Source organism: Rattus rattus, chromosome 1 (assembly GCF_011064425.1).
Source record: "Rattus rattus isolate New Zealand chromosome 1, Rrattus_CSIRO_v1, whole genome shotgun sequence".
Lineage (NCBI taxonomy): Eukaryota > Metazoa > Chordata > Mammalia > Rodentia > Muridae > Rattus > Rattus rattus.
The window spans coordinates 166,395,784-166,413,861 of NC_046154.1; the positions used below are offsets into that span (position 1 = coordinate 166,395,784).

The 18,078-nt window shown below is 42.1% G+C and overlaps 1 pseudogene; it reads right to left on the reverse strand.

Moving 5' to 3' along the window:
* Positions 1 to 1,139: 1,139 nt before the first annotated feature.
* Positions 1,140 to 1,736, reverse strand: LOC116889973 (annotated as a pseudogene).
* Positions 1,737 to 18,078: the final 16,342 nt, after the last annotated feature.

The window sequence follows — 18,078 nt, forward strand, 5'->3', positions numbered from 1 at the left end:
TTAACCCAGTGATCAGTTTCGAGCTCTCATAATTCAATCACGTTTGCTAGCCCTGCCCCTTCCCCCAGCATCACAGTTGGAACAAAGCCCCAGACATACGAGACCTTAGGGTCATTCCTCATCCCGACCTCAACAGATTCTTAGAACACACAGATAGAAGAGGGAAATTTAGGAAAATGTGAAATCTGAGCAAACAAGAACAAGGGCATTCTTAAAAGACAGCTTTCTGTTAAAGTAAGGAAAGTTAGATCAATCAGTGGTTTTTTTTTTTTGTCTAATCGCTCTTCAAGACCAGCTTGAGTTCCTTTTGTCCTCTCTTTTTTTTTTTTTAAATGTAATACTGTTATTTATCTTCAAAAGCATTTCAGCATTCTAAACATACAAAGAATAACAGAATGTTGCAAATTGGGTTTAGGTCCAGAGGAATCTTGAACTTCTGTCGCTGTAGTAGTTCTTCCCTTTGCGGACAGTGGTGAGCTCTACAGTTTAAAATCTACTGCACTTAATTAAAAAGAAATCTCCAAACACTTCTCATGCCAGCTGACCCCCTCCACAACTAAGAACATCAGCAGAGTGCTATGCCACCGTGTACAAAGACAAGGCTCCCTGAAGCTAAATGGATGCCCACCACTGTGTCAACAGGTCCAGCCCCACAGTGCACGCCCTGAGCTGTGGCCCCTCAGAAAGGCATCTTCCCCTCACAGTCTCCATCCCGGACAAGGAGCATCAAGAGTCTGTCTGGGTTGTTTTGTTCTCTTTACAAACAGTAGATATGTACAGTTGACAACTCAGGGTTTCTACCCAATAACCATAGAGTTAACCCTACCTTACGAGTTGAGAACAAAATGCTAGAAAAATCTTCAAATGTCTTGTCACACCAACAGCCAAGTACACGGAGTGAGGACACGAGAGTGCCTTTTCAGTTTAAAATGTTTGAGCTATGTACAACATTGATACAGTTTCAGGGCGCTCCGGACACCCACGGCCACTTCATGGAAACCTCTGACACTCTGAGAAACTACAATGTGATCGTGATCAAATCTCGTAATTAAACCTAACAAGGGCAATAGATACGACTCAAAAAAGAGACATATCAATTACAGCTCTCCTACTCTACCGTATTCACAAGGAGACAGTTTTTATTCATCTCCCTCTTCTTCCTCTTCCTCGTTTTCTTCCTATTCCTCCTCCTCTGCTCCCACCTTTTTCGGGGCAACTTTAGCAGGAACCTTGGCGCCCTCAAACTTCCCTTTAGACTTACGGTCAGCGCCTCCTTCTCATGCCTCTCCCTCAGCGTTGCTGCCTTGGTAATGTACGGCTGCTTTTCACTGCCACTTAAGTTACTCCACGGCTCACCCAGCTTTATTGCAACATCTCCAATGGAGGAGCCAGGGTTTGTGGATTTGATCTCCGGGTGGAATTCAGAGCAGAATAAGAGAAATCCAGACTGAGGTCTTCCCGGGGCTTTCGAGTCCTTCTTCTTGCCTCCTTTAGCTGGCCCTTGATTTTCCATCTCCCGATCACAGAGTACTTTCTCTGCCTCGGCCATTTCATCAAACTTTGATTTCTCTTTGCTAGACATTGTCTTCCACCTCTCAAAGCTCTTCTCGGAAAATTCTGCAAAATTGACTGGAACTTCTGGGTTTCTCTTCTTACACTCTTCCCCGCATGTCTGCACGAAGAAGGCCATAGGCAGACATATTGCCCTTTGGTTTCTTGGGGTCATCTTTAGCCATCCCGACTGTTCGCTAGTCTCTGGAGAACTCTTGAACAATGTTTATGGGCAAGAGTCCATAAACGCTCTTCCCTTGCTGTTCCCTTGACTGGGCTGGCTTCTACAGCTAGGCAGAGCTCAAAGACGTACCGCCTGAATGCTGCTTTAGAGCCTCAGCATGCACTGCTGGAGGAAAACCTGCTCCTCTTTACTACATATAACGGCATAGATGTGGAGGTGGAAGGTGCCAAGGCCAACTTGTGTGTATGAGGGATGGTGATGGAGGTGTCATGTGCATGTGTGTGTGCATGCAGGTGTGTGTGTGTATGTGTGTATGAGGTATGTGCATGTAGGTGTGTGTATGTATGTATATATGTATGTATGTATGTATGTGTATACGTGTATGTGCATGCGTATGTGTATGTACATGTGTGTACATGCATGTGTGTATGTGTGTGTATGTACATATGTGTGTATATATGTGTATGTATGTGTGTATGTGTATGTACATATGTGTACATGCATGTGTGTATATGTGTGTATAGGTATGTATTTATGTGTGTGGTGTGCATGCAGGTTTGTGTATGTGTGGCAGGTGTGTGTGTGTGTGTGTGTGTGTGTGCGTGCACGTGCTCACACGCATGCATGCATGTACAGGTGTGTGTGTGTTTCCAGAGGTTGACAACGAATCTCCTCTTTAATCACTTTAAGGCAGCTCTTATTTTCTTTGGAGACTGTCATTTACTAAACCCGGGCTCACTAATAGGAGGGACCTCAGACTCTCGTGCTTGTGAGCTGCTTTACTGACCCGACCATCTTGCCCTGCCTGTCACAGCCATGAACAACACAGGAGGGAACCAGCCTGGAAGAGAGATCTGGAAACATTGTGGCCTGGTGACATAATTTGAGCTCCCAATTAGTCACTGCTGGGGCCAACCGTATCTCAGTCATATGAGCTGATAAGCCTCTTTGCATGCTTATCTGGACCTAACTAGTTTTATCTGGACATGTCAAAAACGAGCACACTGGATTTCTTTTATATAATTGAGTATATAGATGCATAGATACCCTTCATTTCTCAAAAGTGGCAAAAATTTTCATTTCTATCAGGAAAGATCATGACTCCAAACATTGAGAAGCTGATGTTCTACGTTAGTGGGAGTAAAGCAGACCCGTTCTTTGACCAGCAAGCAGCCCTCCTGAGTCAACGCTGACACATGTAACTCTTTCCTGGAAGCTGGGACCGTCTAAGGGCTGAAGGGTTTGCTTATTCACCCTGGCTTTTGTTTCCTAACGAATGGGTAGCATTCGCCTTTCATCTCGATGGCATAAAGCAGGCTGATTTGCATCCCTTCCCGTCGTGGGCCCTGTGTGTTTCAGTTTATTCTCCTACTTAATATGGTCTTTACTGAAACTTGTTAGTCCCTGTTTGTTCAGCAGCCTCTTGTGAGTGTCTGCTTCCCTCCTGGATTGAACTGGACCAGGGAAAAACAGGGAGGGGCACGGTGTGAGAACAGAAGACTTTCCCGTTGAGATGAGCGATCTTCCGCCCTCCGGTGCTCACGAGACTCCCTTGGCGAGTGCTGAGGTACTGACACATACGGTCCTTGTCGGCCATTTTTATCTTTTACATGGTATGACCACTGCCTTACCTTTTTTATGCTTATACTTAAACAATGGGGATCACCACTGTCGACCCTTTCTGATTTTTGAAAAGCAGGAATGCTTCTTATATTTTCTGTGTAAGGTTGCTAGAGGTAGCTGAAAAAGCATAAGAATACAAGTCTATGGTGCTCTGCCCAACATGCCCAAGGCCTGGAAGTTGGTCCCTACTCTTACCTACTCTAAGACTCACCCCTGGCACACACACTAGTCCTCTGACCCGCCGAGATCAACCATAAGCCCTCTCCCTCTGTATATCACCCTTGAGGTCCCAACTCTAGCCCATTCCTTCTTCCACCGTGTGCTTACTTCAGGAGACTTTTTTTTTTTATTTTGTCTTTTATGTGCATTGGTGTTCTGCCTGTAGGTATGTCTGTGTGAAGACACTGGAGTTACAGACGGTTGTGAGATGCCATGTGGGTGCTCGAATTGAATCTGGGTCCTTCAGAAGTACATCCGTGTTCCTAACCACTGAACCATCTCTCCAGGCTCTCTGCGGTTAGGTCAATGCCAGCACATTACTTACTATTTCTTGTTTTTCTGATTGTTCTTACCCATTCAACTGTGACCAGATTAGAGGCCGAATTTACCTTTCATCTCCGTCTTCCAAGGGAGTGAGCCATAGTGTTAGTTCCGGGGGGGAGGGAGCACTCAAAAATTGTATGGAAAATGTTACAAGAAAATAAAACATTAACAGGTTTTTTCTTTTTTACAACTATGTAACCAACATCTTGGAAGAACTTTCTCATATTTTTGTGATTTGGTTTTTAACAATGAAGAAACTCGATAGAGATGATCTGGTTTATGCAAACCCCACAGCCAAGAACAAAAGGTCAGGATGCTATTCCATCTGTATTAGTTTCAAAAGAGACTTCTACAAAGCAACGGATAACTCACTTTCTGACTTCCTTCATCTTTGGAATTTTCTGTTACTACCATGTCTGTGTTTTCCAAAAGGATCAGAAAACTGCTTTCCCGTATATATGCAAATAGCATGCATGTTACACACACACACACACACACACACACACACACACACACACACACACACACCATTTGGAAGAAAGACAGCCTGGTTTTCATATCGAGCATGCATTGTTTCCATAGAAACTTTCAGTGAGTGTTTACTTGGGCAGATTGTCTGAATTACTGTCTAACTCTAAGGGCCGCTGGAGAGAGGTTAAACCCTCAGAGTACTTTCTTATGGGCTCACTGATATCAGATCCTGCTGTGAAAAAACACCATGCTGTGCTGTCTACAGTTGTAAGTGGATATCGATGACGTGCGATAACAGTTTATTTGCTTGATACCTAGACATTTAAGAGGAAAAAAATGATTCATCGCTTTGAAGAGAAAACATTTCCCTATAAATCCTTCTTTTCAGAAGAAAGTTTTGTTGAATTTGCTGTTGGGGTGTGTGTGTGTGTGTGTGTGTGTGTGTGTGTGTGTGTGTGTGTGTACACATGTGCCATGGCATTCTCTATTCTCTTCTTCCACTATGGGAGCCCAAGGACCTAACTAACACAGGTCATTGGAGCTGGGGACAAGTGCTTTCACTCACTGAGCCATCTCAAGTCTTTATAAATATCTAATCTACCTCTCATGAGAACTTTAAGTCTCAGGCATGGGTATGTTCTAAGGAGAGAATATATACTACAGTGACGAAGGGAATGTAATACAAACCGAGGGGGCTGAGACGAGCTGGGTTTTCTCTGCAGATTTCCTTGCTGTGTTGCCTTGCTGTTCTCTCCAAGCTTTTGCACCCTCTTCTTCAAGTGTTACGATTGCTGGGAGAAAAGAATGACAATCCGTGTTCCTGGCCCCCACTGAGAATCTAACAGCCATTAGGGTCTTGAAAATTCTTATAAAATCTTCATTTCATAGTTGTTTTTTTAAAGCATAGAACCTCATTTTTTCCCCACAAGGCATATTTTACAAAGATAGCACAGTAAGTGAATATAAAATTATGGAGAACAGGGTGAGGCAGAACATGGCAGTGTTATTAATTCCGTTCTTATAAAGCTAGCCACACGTATTAAAAGTAAGACGCTTACTAAATAAATAACATGGGCTCAGGAGTTGAATGCTCAGGAGATTCTGTGTTTCCTTCTACCCTGTAATAATGATCGCTAGGCCCACAATAAATAGGAGAGACTTTTAAGACATAACCCAAATGGTCACTTTAAGTTCGGCCATTTTAGTCTTCCCTGCTTTCTCTCCCCACACCCTAAGCCTCCATCTGTTGGCCATAGAGAAGATTGTTTACCCTGACTCTATGAACAGATAATCCCTTCTCTCAGGTCTATGTCTTTAAAAAGATATTACATTTGTGTATGGTCGAACCACTTTTATGACTTCGCTTTTAGTATTTGAATGCCTGGGCTCTGACGGTTGTATCCACCCTGCAGGCAAACAGTGGCATCCCTTAAAAACCCTGTTTAATTAAGTTCAACCACATCTGGTACAGAGTCGTACGGCATTAAGATCATTTGAATACATCTTGGTCGTCTTCCAAATCCTCTAAATTCATCCCTCTCATTGAGGAATTAATTGCAAAAGAAATATACTCGTGTACGGTAAATGTTTGTCCAGTAGGACTTCCCTTCATAAAAATGTCCTCCGTTTCCCGGGTAGTATCTTAAAAGAAATGGACCAGGAAATTTTAATTGGTAGGAGAGCTGATGTAATCAGCCAGATGGCATCTCTTCTCTTCACCTTGTTTTCTTGTTATTGTTTATTTTTATGCTTCAATGTTCATTTAGTTAAAATATATTTACATTTCCCACCCCTTTCCTCCCTCTGGCCCCTCCCATATACCCCCTTGCTTTCTCAAATTCATGGCCTCTTCTTCTTTGTTTAATATATATGTATACATTGTTTATGTATATTTAATTGTTATATATATATATATATATATATATATATATATATATATATATATATATTTAAGTCAACAAATACAACCCCTTCATTCCATATAATGTTACTTGTATGTAAATGGGATTTCAGGGCCAAAAACTTGGTATCAGATAACCTATGGGGAGCTCGTCCCTAGGGAGGACTCTTGCTCTCTTAGCATCCCTTAGTTCTTCATAAACCGTGAGATTTACCTCTTCCGTGTTAGCATGTTAGCATGCCTACTGCTCTTGTCTTTGTTTGGTTCTTGCCTAAATAGACATGTTTTTGAGACTGTACGGGTATGGCTTTCCTGACCATTCTATGAGACACAATTGCACAAACAACTTCCTGTTTCTCTGGCTCCTACAATTTTTATGTCCGCTCTTCTGTGATTTCCCCTAAGCCTGCACAGGAGTCCTGTTGTAGATGTATCGTTTGGGGTGGGCTCCACACGATCAACTGACCTCTGCGTTTTGACCAGTTGTGGTGTTCTGTAATGGTCTCTCTCTGTTGCAAAGAGAAGTTTCTTTGGTGAGGGGTGAGATCTGTGGGTAGAAGGATAAATATTTAGAATAAAGTTTGGGATTATGATGGTTTAGTAATTAATGTAGGTCCTCCTTCAAGACTAACGACTTTCTAGACCCAGGAAGTTGACTAGGTTTCAGTAGCAAGCCTGATTTCTCTCTTGTTGAGCACACATTAACTCTGATCAGGGAACTGTTGGTTACCTCCAGGATATACAATGTGTGTGTATGTGCATGTGCATGCGTGTATTACATATGTGACATACCACTATTATACCCTAGTATTATTATGCCATGGTGGTTGCTGTAGTCCATAGGCTTCATAAGTGGGTAGGATTTTTGGTCATTTCCTTCCCTTGAAAGTCTGCATGCCATTTTATGGTACTGTGAAACCTAGTCCTCAAGAAGGAGGATAGCATACCAGATGCCCCAACTTCTATGTACAAATGGCATGGCATCTTCAGCCATGGGGACTTCGTTTCCACTTCTGGGGTGACCAAGAACAATGACCATAGTATATAATGATCTGGGAGTCTCAAACAACCCTGACCAACAACTCAAAATGGAGTATGATATACTTGTCATTGGGAGTTTTGTAGTATTGTCTATAGCTCTTGTGGGAAGAATTATCAGTGTAAATGGGGCATTTTCATTTAATCTAATCTATCTATGTACATATATATATATATGTATATATACAAATATATAGGCACATATACATGCCTATGCATGTGTTATACATATATATTTACATTCAATTTAAATAAATAAATAATGATATGATGCCTTGAGACTTTTTCAGACACCTTTACCAATGTTTTACCTTCCTGTATTGACTTTCCTTTCCTCCCTAATTAAAGGTCCCCGCCCCCCATTTTATTATTTTCCTTTCAAGTCATTTGTATCTTACTATCCTTCTATGAATTACTCCCTCCCATTTTTGGCTCCTAGTATATTAGTTTATTTTGACTGAATCTGTGATGTGTGAACTATGTCTATGCCACTTGGTGGTGGTGGTGGGATCTTCCACTCACATTTTAGTTCTCTGCCTGGCAAAGTCCTCCTCCACAGGTATCTCTTTCCTGTATCCTCTGCACGGCACTGGGTAGAAACTCCCCTGGGTCATATTTTCTCACTTCAGGCAGGAGCAAGCCATCCAGTCATTCGTACTTTCTATGTCAGTATTCTTAGATGTGTTCCATATCTCCTTTAAATAAACTGATTTAGGGGACAGTAATGTGTAGATAGTTTGTTATTTTTTTCTTCAGTGGTTTCTATTCATCAAGGTTAAAAACATATTTCAGGGAAAAATTGTGATTTAGGAGGTTCCTATAATGGCTACCCTCTTTAGTAGCTCTCAGTTTCATGGGAAGTAATCCTGGGTACCGGTGAAAACTGCTTAGTCTGTTTCCGTTGGTTAACTAGCAGGCATTTTATTTGTTTTCTCATTAATTGTTTCTAAAGAAAATAGCTCTTTAGGCTGGGTCTGCTATTCTTTTTCACGTGAAAACTGAGATGATCAGAGCAGTGAATTAACTTGCCCATGGTTGCCGAGCTAAGAGAACTCAGGGTATCTTTCTGGATCCGTAGATTGTGTTTCTATGAAACAAAATGCCCTGGAAGAACTATGACATGGAACAGGAGAGACAACTTGGCATGTCAGCAGTCTCGCCGAAGACTGAATGGTTTAAAACAAAACAAACACACAGTGCTGAAGATGGGGCTTATCCTTCTTTGATAGATGATGTTTTCACAGCCTCATTTCAAAAACCATAGCAAAATAAAACTTTTATGCTTTTGGATTGGGTTATCATCCATGCCCTGGGATTACAGAAACAGGGTGCTCATTTGATGATTTTATTGGCTACATTTGTCCTCAATCCTTGGTTAAAAAATAGAAACAATATAAGAATCTCTTTTTTAAAAACTATAACAACAAAAATGACAACAGGAATAATAACTTCTTTTTCTGTTTGTCCCATAACAGTATGTGTTCTTCCAAGAAACGAGGTGGCATATTTGCCTCTGGAAGTATCTCAGATAATGAACTATGATTAAGTTTACATACCCCATACATACTTTGGAATCATCTTTGGTTACCAGGCTTTCTAGAAGAGTGAGAGAGAAGGAGTGGAAAGTAAAACGGAGAAAGTGAAAACTACAATGTATCCAAGTGAAAGATACATTCTATTCAAGGTTTTGGACCAAAACACCAAGGCAGGATATTTTAACTGATGTCGTTATAAACCTGAGTAGTATTGTTGCTGATCAGAATTTTTTTCTTGACACAAATTAGAGGGTATTGCCTATATTTTCTTTTCCAAATAATTCTGGGCATTCCTCTGGTGACCAAGAGGCAAAGACAGACTATGTGGAAGTTTCCTGGAACAGATAGAGTGAGAACCACCCCCACCCAGGCCTGAGCATCCATTTGGAAGCCAAGAGACAAATGGATTGGTGGCACACTGAGCAGATGCTCTCAAGGAGGGAGTAGGTAACTCTCATCTCCTCAGGGAGCATCTGGTCCTCAGCGGAGGAATCCTTTTATCCTAATTCCTCCAGCAGGTCAGTACCTGTTATGGGATTAGAACATTGAAACCCAAACGGTCCTGGTGACAGAATGCTTTCCTTGTGATATGACTCACTGGAGATGCGAGATACAAAGATAGCAGTCATGTTCCTACTTTTACCTTGCTTGTCCTAGTTTCCTAAATCGTACCTTATCTATATGTAAAAATTGATTGTGAGATATGTCTGGCCATATGTCATGAGAGTCTAATTTAACAAAAAAAACTGGCTATCACCCGAGGGATTGGATTTTAGAATTCCCCCTCCCCAAGTAATTCTAATGGGCAGCTGGTATTGAAAGCTACTGCCCTAAAGTGGCAAAAGAAAATAAAACAATCCCCCAAAACCCTCCTTTTCTCTAATGTGACACACATTCACTCTGTTTTTCCCACTTTCTGACAATGCCACAGGTAGCTTCACTTTGACCTCTACAGCTGGAAAGAGAGGACAGAAGTGCTTAGACTAAATCTAGTGTCTAAGAATAATTACCTATGTGTCGTTAAACTCATTATACATTTTGCCCACAAAAGATGCATTTTATACTGTGAAATCATTGAATTTGTTAATAGACTAGTAAATATAATAGAACAAGTATTAAAACATTATAATGTTTTGGAGAAGATTTGAAAAAATTCAAGTGGCAAGGCACTGAGCAAAACTGGGGCTCACTTCCTCCTGGGCACTTATATCTAATATAAATTTCCTCAGTGATTACAATGAGAATATTGTGAAATTTTTTAATATTAGGATATGTATAACATGGATACATTTGTTAACTACTTACCTTTCTGATTCTTATTTCCCAATTTTTCTTAATTTCAAATACACTAATTACTAAGACGTTGTCTAATATTCAGAGATTCCCCCACGGAATCTCATTATGATTTTGTGATAGGCAAGCAGAGCCAAAGTTATCAAGATACTAATTGTGATGGAAATCATGATTTTCATAATGGATAAGTGCCACCCAAGCTAGATTTAGATAGAATTTTTATTAATAAACTTTCTTTCATCGTATTAGAAAAAGCTATTTTAGGTAGTATCATTGTAAGTCATTTTGAAATATAAATCAGCACACATTTTATGTTACTTGAATAATTACATATGCTTCCATAACAACATTACATAGTTTTATTTATATATAAATAATTTTACTGGTTATTTTATTTATTTACACTTCAAATGTTATCACCCTTCTGGGTTTTCCCTTGCAAACTTCCTATCTCCCTTCCCTCCTACTTCTCTGAGGGTGCTCCCCCACCCACCCCACTCCTACCTCTCTGTCCTAGCATTTCCGTACACTGGGGTATTGAACCTTCACAGGACCAAGGGCATCTCCTCCAATTGATGTCAGATAAGGCCATCCTCTGCTACATATGCAGCTGGAGCCATGGGTCCCTCCATGTGTATTTTGTTTAGTGGTTTAGTCCCTGCAAGCTCTGGAGTGTCTGGTTGGTTGATATTGTTTTTCTTCTGTGGGGTTGCAAATGCCTTCAGTTCCTTCAGTCCTTCTCTCGCTCCTCCACTGGGGACTCCTTGCTCAGTCCCATGGTTGGCTGCAAGCATCCACATCACATCTGTATTGATCAGGCTCTGACAGAGCCTCTCAGGAGACAGGAAAGAGCCCAGATGTCCCTCAACAGAGGAATGGATAACAGAAAATGTGATACATCTACACAATGGAGTACTACTCAGCTATTAAAAACAATGATTTCATGAAATTCTAGGGCAAATGGATGGAACTAGAAAATATCATCCTGAATGAGGTAACCCAATCACAAAAGAGCATATATGTTATGCACTCATTGATAAGTGGATATTAGGAAAAAAGCTCTGAATACCCACGATACAACTAACAGACCATATGAAGGTCAAAAAGAAGGAAGATCAAAGTGTGAATGCTTCAGTCGAACTTAGAAGGGAGAACAAAATAACCGTGGGAGGTAGAGGGTGGGAGGGACTTGGAAGGAAGCAAGGAGGGGGAGGGGAAAGGGGGGCAGGATCAGATGTGGGAGGAGACAGGGATGATATACAGAGGGTCAGGAAATTGAACAGAGGTGTTTAGCAATAGGGGAGTGGGGGACTGGTGGTAGCCACCAGAAAGTCCCAGATGCCAGGAAATTAAGAGGCTCTCAGGGCCCAACAGGGATGACATTAGCTGAGATACCCAATAAAGGGGAGAGAGAACCATATGCAGAGGTTAGGCACAGTAGAGGGATGGGGACACCCACCCATTTCAAAAATATGAACCCAAATTTGTAAAGGAAATACTGGGGCAAAGACTGGAGCAGAGACTGAAGGAAAGGCTACCCAAAGACTGCCCGGCCTGGGGATCCAGCCCATATGCAGCCACCAAACCCTGACACTATTCCTAAAACATATATTTAAGTACAGCCCAACTGGACAGACTTCTGTTCTTATTCCTACAAGAGTCTGTGAGCATACAGCTGATATCTGTTCAATTTTTTTGAGATGTTTAACAGGATAAAATGACTTCTCAAAGACTAGACTTTAATGACTTTGAATACTTTTTGAGCAAAAAGAAAGACATAATTTAAATGTAAAAAATAACATTTTTAGAGAACAATAATTCACAGATTAATCAAACATTTCCATGCAATTTACTGCTTTAAAAAAAAAAGATATTTCATGGCATTAGCAATGTAGAAACCAGAGCTGAGCAATGATTCTAAGAGTGTCTATTTTAAAAGTTAAGACTTCCTTGACCGGGACTAATTTTTTTTTAAGATTTATTTATTTATTTCATGTATATGAGTACGCTGCTGTCCTTGACACACCAGACAAGGACATCGGATCTCATTACAGATGGTTGTGAGCCACCATGTGGTTACTGGGAATTGAACTCATGACCTTTAGAAGAGCAGCCAGTGCTCTAAACCATTGAGCCATCTCTCCAGCCCGGGAGTAATGTTTTATATCATATCTTAAAGGAGCCAGGTTCAGGTCAAGGACAAATGCAATCTAGAGTGCTCTTGGCTTCTCTTGTTAGTAGAGCAGGTGGGTCTCAGTGCTGTGTTCCGGTGTTGAATTTGTAATGACCATGGGAAGGTCAACAATTAGTTCCTTGGTTGGCGGCTTGAAGGTAGAAGTTGGAACATGTGTGATTCACGGGCTTTGTGAACCAGCTGAAGCCAACCGAGGAACCTGTCAGTCAAAGGGATGCACCTTCGCACCGGGAAAGCGTCATCTCTTACGACTTCCTTTTCTCAGTTGTCCTTTAAAGAGCTTTCCAAGTGACTTAGGATTCAGTTAAGTATATGTACACACACTGAGTCTGCAAGACAATTCTGGAAATATTTTCTGAAAAGGTCTTTAAAAGGTTGACAAATAGTCTTAAAACGAAGGCGTTCAGCACCCAGGTTTTTCAGTCCAGAGTTGGCTCTGTTAACCTCGAACCCTGAGAGGGCTGCAGACACTCCAATGAGGTCTCTGTCAAGTACATAGTAAATAAGTCAATATATAATTTTAAGGCTGGGAAGGTCTTTCTAGTGGCAGTGTGGTCTTACCTGACGATTTTAAAGGAAGGAATACTAGATCCTCAAAGAAGAAAGTAACCAGCCGATGGTCATTCTAGCCTCAAGATCAAAGCCCTGGCTCTGGCCCAGATTTCCTCACACCGGTCTCAGAGTTCTTTCCATTCTACCATCAGAAGGTAAACAGAGACGCCTGCCAGATATTTTTTAAATTACCCACGGAGAGTGGTCGGAGTGGCAGGTGCAGCCGCCGGACGTGGGTGCTGGATCGGTTCAGTTGTATTTACCTTTCAATTTGTTTACTGACTGAGCAAGAGGGTCCGGCTCCATTAGGTGAGTGACTAGCCCGCTAAAAGGGATCTAAATAAATGAAGTGGGACCTTAATGTGGCTTGCTGCTATGGAGCTGAGGAGGAGGGGGAGGAGGAGGAAGGGGGCAGGGGGAGGGGGAGAGGAGCAGGAGGAGGGGGAGGGCCGGGGAGGGGGGCGGGAAGGGGAGGGGAGGTGGACGGGCAGGGCAGGGGAGGGGGACGGGCAGGGCAGGGGAGGGGGAGGAAACCAGGGACAAGGCAGGGAGGACTTAGAAGAGTGACCTAGCAAAATGCTTTTCCTTCTCATGGTGTCCTAATGGCATGGTGAATCTTAAGACTGAGTATGTTTATAAGTTTCATAGTCAAAAGTATACCGTGTTTTAAGAGTAAAGGTTAGCATAAAATATACTAGATATTTAGTTTGTCTGAGTCTTTTCACAACGGAAGGATCTAAGAACATTGCAACTCACCAGGGGCTGTTTGTTGAGTAGCCATTCACTCCTCAAATCCATTCAGCAATGTGTGTGTGTGTGTGTGTGTGTGTGTGTGTGTGCCCACACATGCACATGTGACACTTGCATGTGTGATCTACAATGCTTTCAATATTAATATGAATTAATCAATTGATTCATAGTCATATTAATAATTTAGAATGTTAAACCCTAATCATAGTTTGAAATATTAAAGCTCTTAGTTTTGGGAGGGGATATATGAAAAAAATTCCCATTTGGTCTAAATCATTTTTTTGTACCACAAAGATATGCAGCTTTGGCTTGGTGATCATGGTACTGGATGGAAACATTTTGGTAAATGCTGCAAAGGCATAACACTGAGGTGAATCTTGGAGTAGGAACACATTAGCATTCCTGCTCACCTGAGACAGGGAAACAATGACAGACCATGGTATTAAATGAAAATACCATGATTGGTGCCTAGCCCAATTGTCATCAGTGAGGCTTCACCTAGCAACTGATGGGAAGAGATGCGGAGCCCCACAGTTAAATGTTAGATGGAGCTCAGGAGTCTTGTGGAAGAGGGGGAAGGAGGACTGTAGGAGCCAGAAGGGTCAAGGCCACTACGAGGAAACAAACAGAATCAACTAACCCGGTTCCATAGGGGCTCACAGAGACTAAATCCACTACCAGGGAGGCTACATGGGACTGATCTAGGTTATTGCACATATGTTACAGTTGTGTAGTTGTGGGACTCTGAACAGTGGGTATAGAGGCTGTCTCTGACCCTGTTGTCTGCTTTTGGGAGCCTTTCCTCCTGCTGAGTTGCCTCATCTAGCCTTAGTAGGAGATGAATCTTAATGCAACTTCCTACCCCAAAGCTAGTTGACCTCCATGCGAGGCCTACCCTTTTCTGAAGAGAAAAAGAGGAGAAGGGGAATGGGGTGGGTAGAGACTGGGAAAAGAGTAAGAGTAAGAGGAGACTGTGGATATATATATATATGTATATATATATATATAGTTGTATATATATAGTTATCTATCTATCTATCTATCTGTCTGTCTATCTATCTATCTATCTATCTATCTATCTATCTATCTATCTATCTATATGCTGTAGACCTAGATCTAATCCCATTACTGTTGTGTCTTGTGGGTACATAATTTCTCTGGTACTAGTTACAGAGCAATTTTAACTCCTCTAGTCTGTGAAGCTTCTAGGTAAGAGTGTATAACCTCTGAAACCAAACAGCCTGAATGGTAACTCTCATCACATCTCCCTGCCTGTCTTTGTTTCCTTGTATATTAATGGTGGTGTTATGAGATGTTTAGAGCTTATATTGAGTTCTCGTGCTGGGTCTGGTCTTCTCAGGTGTTTCTGGGTGGAGGATGTTCAGATTTTTTTCATGCCTGAGCCGGAAAGTCTATGGAAGTTTTAAGGATCTTCTGTCCTACTTGCCAAGTTGTTGTCAGTTCTAAAGAAGGCTTGTATATTAAATATTTTGCACCTAACAAATAAGAACACTCAGGAAGTGTCAACTTTTATAGGAATATTGAATTATAGGGATATTCCTATGATAGCAATAATGATCAGTATTCTTGTTGTAAGTGCTGTGTTACACAGTGGTATTCGCTAACTGTGGGTATGAATTTCCATGAGTGGATGTTTTTCATGTGATAGAAATCCCATGGTGGTTTGTGGCTGCATGTCTTAGTAGAGTTGTAGTTAGTCCGCTTGAGGTTTAATTAAGACCCGAAGGCATTTATATAGTTTAAAGCTGTTAGCTTTTTGCTGTGGCACTCTCTTAGCCAGCTAAATTTATCCTGACTTCTCCGCCCATCCATCTCTCCACGTGACTCAAACTGCCTTCTTCCAGCTCTACCCAGCTCCCCTCTGTCCTTCTGCTGGTCTCTTCTGATTCTCGTGTCTCCACCTACATGGCTGCCTGGGTCCCTGCTTGTTCAAAAGCCCCAACTCATACTTCCCTCCCCAGTTCTGGCCATCAGTTCTTTATTATACAAAGAGCCACATTCCAGTTTGAACCGATCAGCAGCAAGACAATTCCTGATCCATTTCTGGGGGTTGCCCTTTGGCAGTGGGGGCTATTTGACCTTCACTGTAGAAGTTTCATTTTTAGTATGATAATCTCAGAAAACCATCTTTTGGGCAGATGAGAAAGGGCAAACATTTACACATCGGAAACTGGTGACAAGCCTTGGAAATGACAACACCAAAATCCTGCCCGCTCGTCTCTGCTAGTACAGCAATGAACCATTGAAAATAGAGGGAGACACCTAAATTCATGTGGGGGAAGGTCCCCCCAAGGTGTAGTAAATGACAATGTAGCCCCCTTCTTACTTTTCCTGATTCCTTTCTATAGTTCTTTTAAGTGGAGACTTCATCGAGTGTCTAGCTACAAGTTTGGGAGCTCTTTCTCCAGTTTGTTTCTCCACCCTTACTATAAAGTAAGTCTTACCTATCTGTGCTGCCAGTGCCTCCTCCCTTAGACCGCATGGCTCAGGAGAAGATGGAAATGAGTATGTTCTAGTACTGGCTCCCTGTGTATCCTTTCCCAAGGAGATGATGTTGCTTAGTCAGAGCTAACCGAAGTTAGATGGGAAACGACTGTAGACCGTCTAGCTAAGTCTGGCCTAAAGGAATACTTATGGACAAGCAGAACCTCACATAGTGGGAACCGTAAAGGGAATTTGTCAGCTAATGATAGAATAGAAGCTGAGGAATGCTTTTGGGAAAGACAAGGCAAAGGCATTCGGAAACCAAATTGTGAGCTACTGAAGTGCACACAGAGAAGAGGCAGGCGATGACTAGTGGTAAAAGGAAAGTCATCTTGATGAGAATGGAGAAAGGCAAGACATAAATGTTATGGTTAGTCCCAAGATGTGCCTGGGATTCTGACAGCTTTAGGTTCTTCCTTCAATGACAATGACAAACTCCCCCCCCCAAAGGTGCAACAGTGACTAAAACGATGGGTAATATGTTGTTAGAATACCATATGGTCTAGATGCTTCTGTAACTTCTATGAGTTATTTCAATCAGTTCTCATTAGAAATCCACATAGATGGTTTTTCTTCATCCAGTCATATGGAGAGCTTATTCGTAGACTCAAAGACCCCAAACCTTTAACATGTGTTCACCTAAAATACTTGAAAAAAAAAAAAAAACCCTAAACTTCCAGAAAGACAATGAGGACAAGGACTAACTCAGCCACATTCTCAGGGACAAGGTTAGTGACCCATTCTCATTATCCTATACGGCACCTTGGCTATCAGTCATAGCCCACTTCTATAGTGTCAGGCGTGATCTCTTATCCTTTTGGATCTCAGTGAGCTTTCAGAGCTGATCCTTACGGCCTTATTTCAGGTCACATTTCTGACAATTAAGTGTCTTTTAGCCTCATTCTGACCAGTCTAAACTTAGCGGACTTCACTCGTGCTTTAGCCCTGGATCAAGGGCACGGAGTCTGCTGGGGATAGGCTTGGAAGCAGCTTGGCATCATGACTGTTACAGTAAACAATACTTACTGGGCTCTAGTCATCAATGCTTATCACTGACCTCCCATACTCCCCAGATTATGTGCAAGCCATGTAGCTTCTCTCTAGCCTAGCACTATCAAGCTCCATGAACTACCCTAGTGGACTCAGGATCATGTTGACATATTTGTCTCAGCTATTTTATTGGGTTCTTATATGTACAACCTTCCCAATCCTTATTTTACCTTCAAACCTTCCAACCCCTCAAGACCAGGTAGAAGAGAAAGGAAATTAGAAGGGAGAGGGAGCATAGACCTCTTTAGACTACTTCCTGCCCATTAGGGGTATCAGGTTTCTAGGGGCAAATTCAAACTTCACCCTCAGAATATCCAGCTATTCAGCAAACCAGTAATTCAGCAATCCAACAATCCAACAATCCAGCAATCCAGCAATCCAGTAATCCAGCAATCCAGCAATCCAGCAATTCAGCATTAGCAAACACATCAACAGGAACCACCACTACCAGCAGCAGCAGCAGCAGGAGGGGGGGAGGAGGAGGAGGAGGAGGAGGGAGGAGGAGGAGGAGGAGGGAGGAGGAGGAGGAGGAGGAGGAGGAGGAGGAGGAGGAGGAGTTGTTGTTGCCACAGGCCCTCTTGGGGTCTCACATTTATACCCTCTCTAGAATCCCAAGAATTAAAATATCTGCAGCTAGCAAAAAATCGCACCCCTGCTAGTGCAAGAGGCAAATCATAATCACCCTCTGTGAAACAGCCTCTTTCCCCACAACTGGGATAACAAAAACATAAACATAGTCACATACCATAACTGGATTTTTTAAGGAACCAAAATTCTCACTACATGTTGCCATGCTGGTATGGTTCTTAGCTTCTGCATTTCTAGGAAGCTCGCAGGTGAGGCCAAAGCTGTCAGCCCATAGACAACCCTGGCAGGGACACGACTCTGG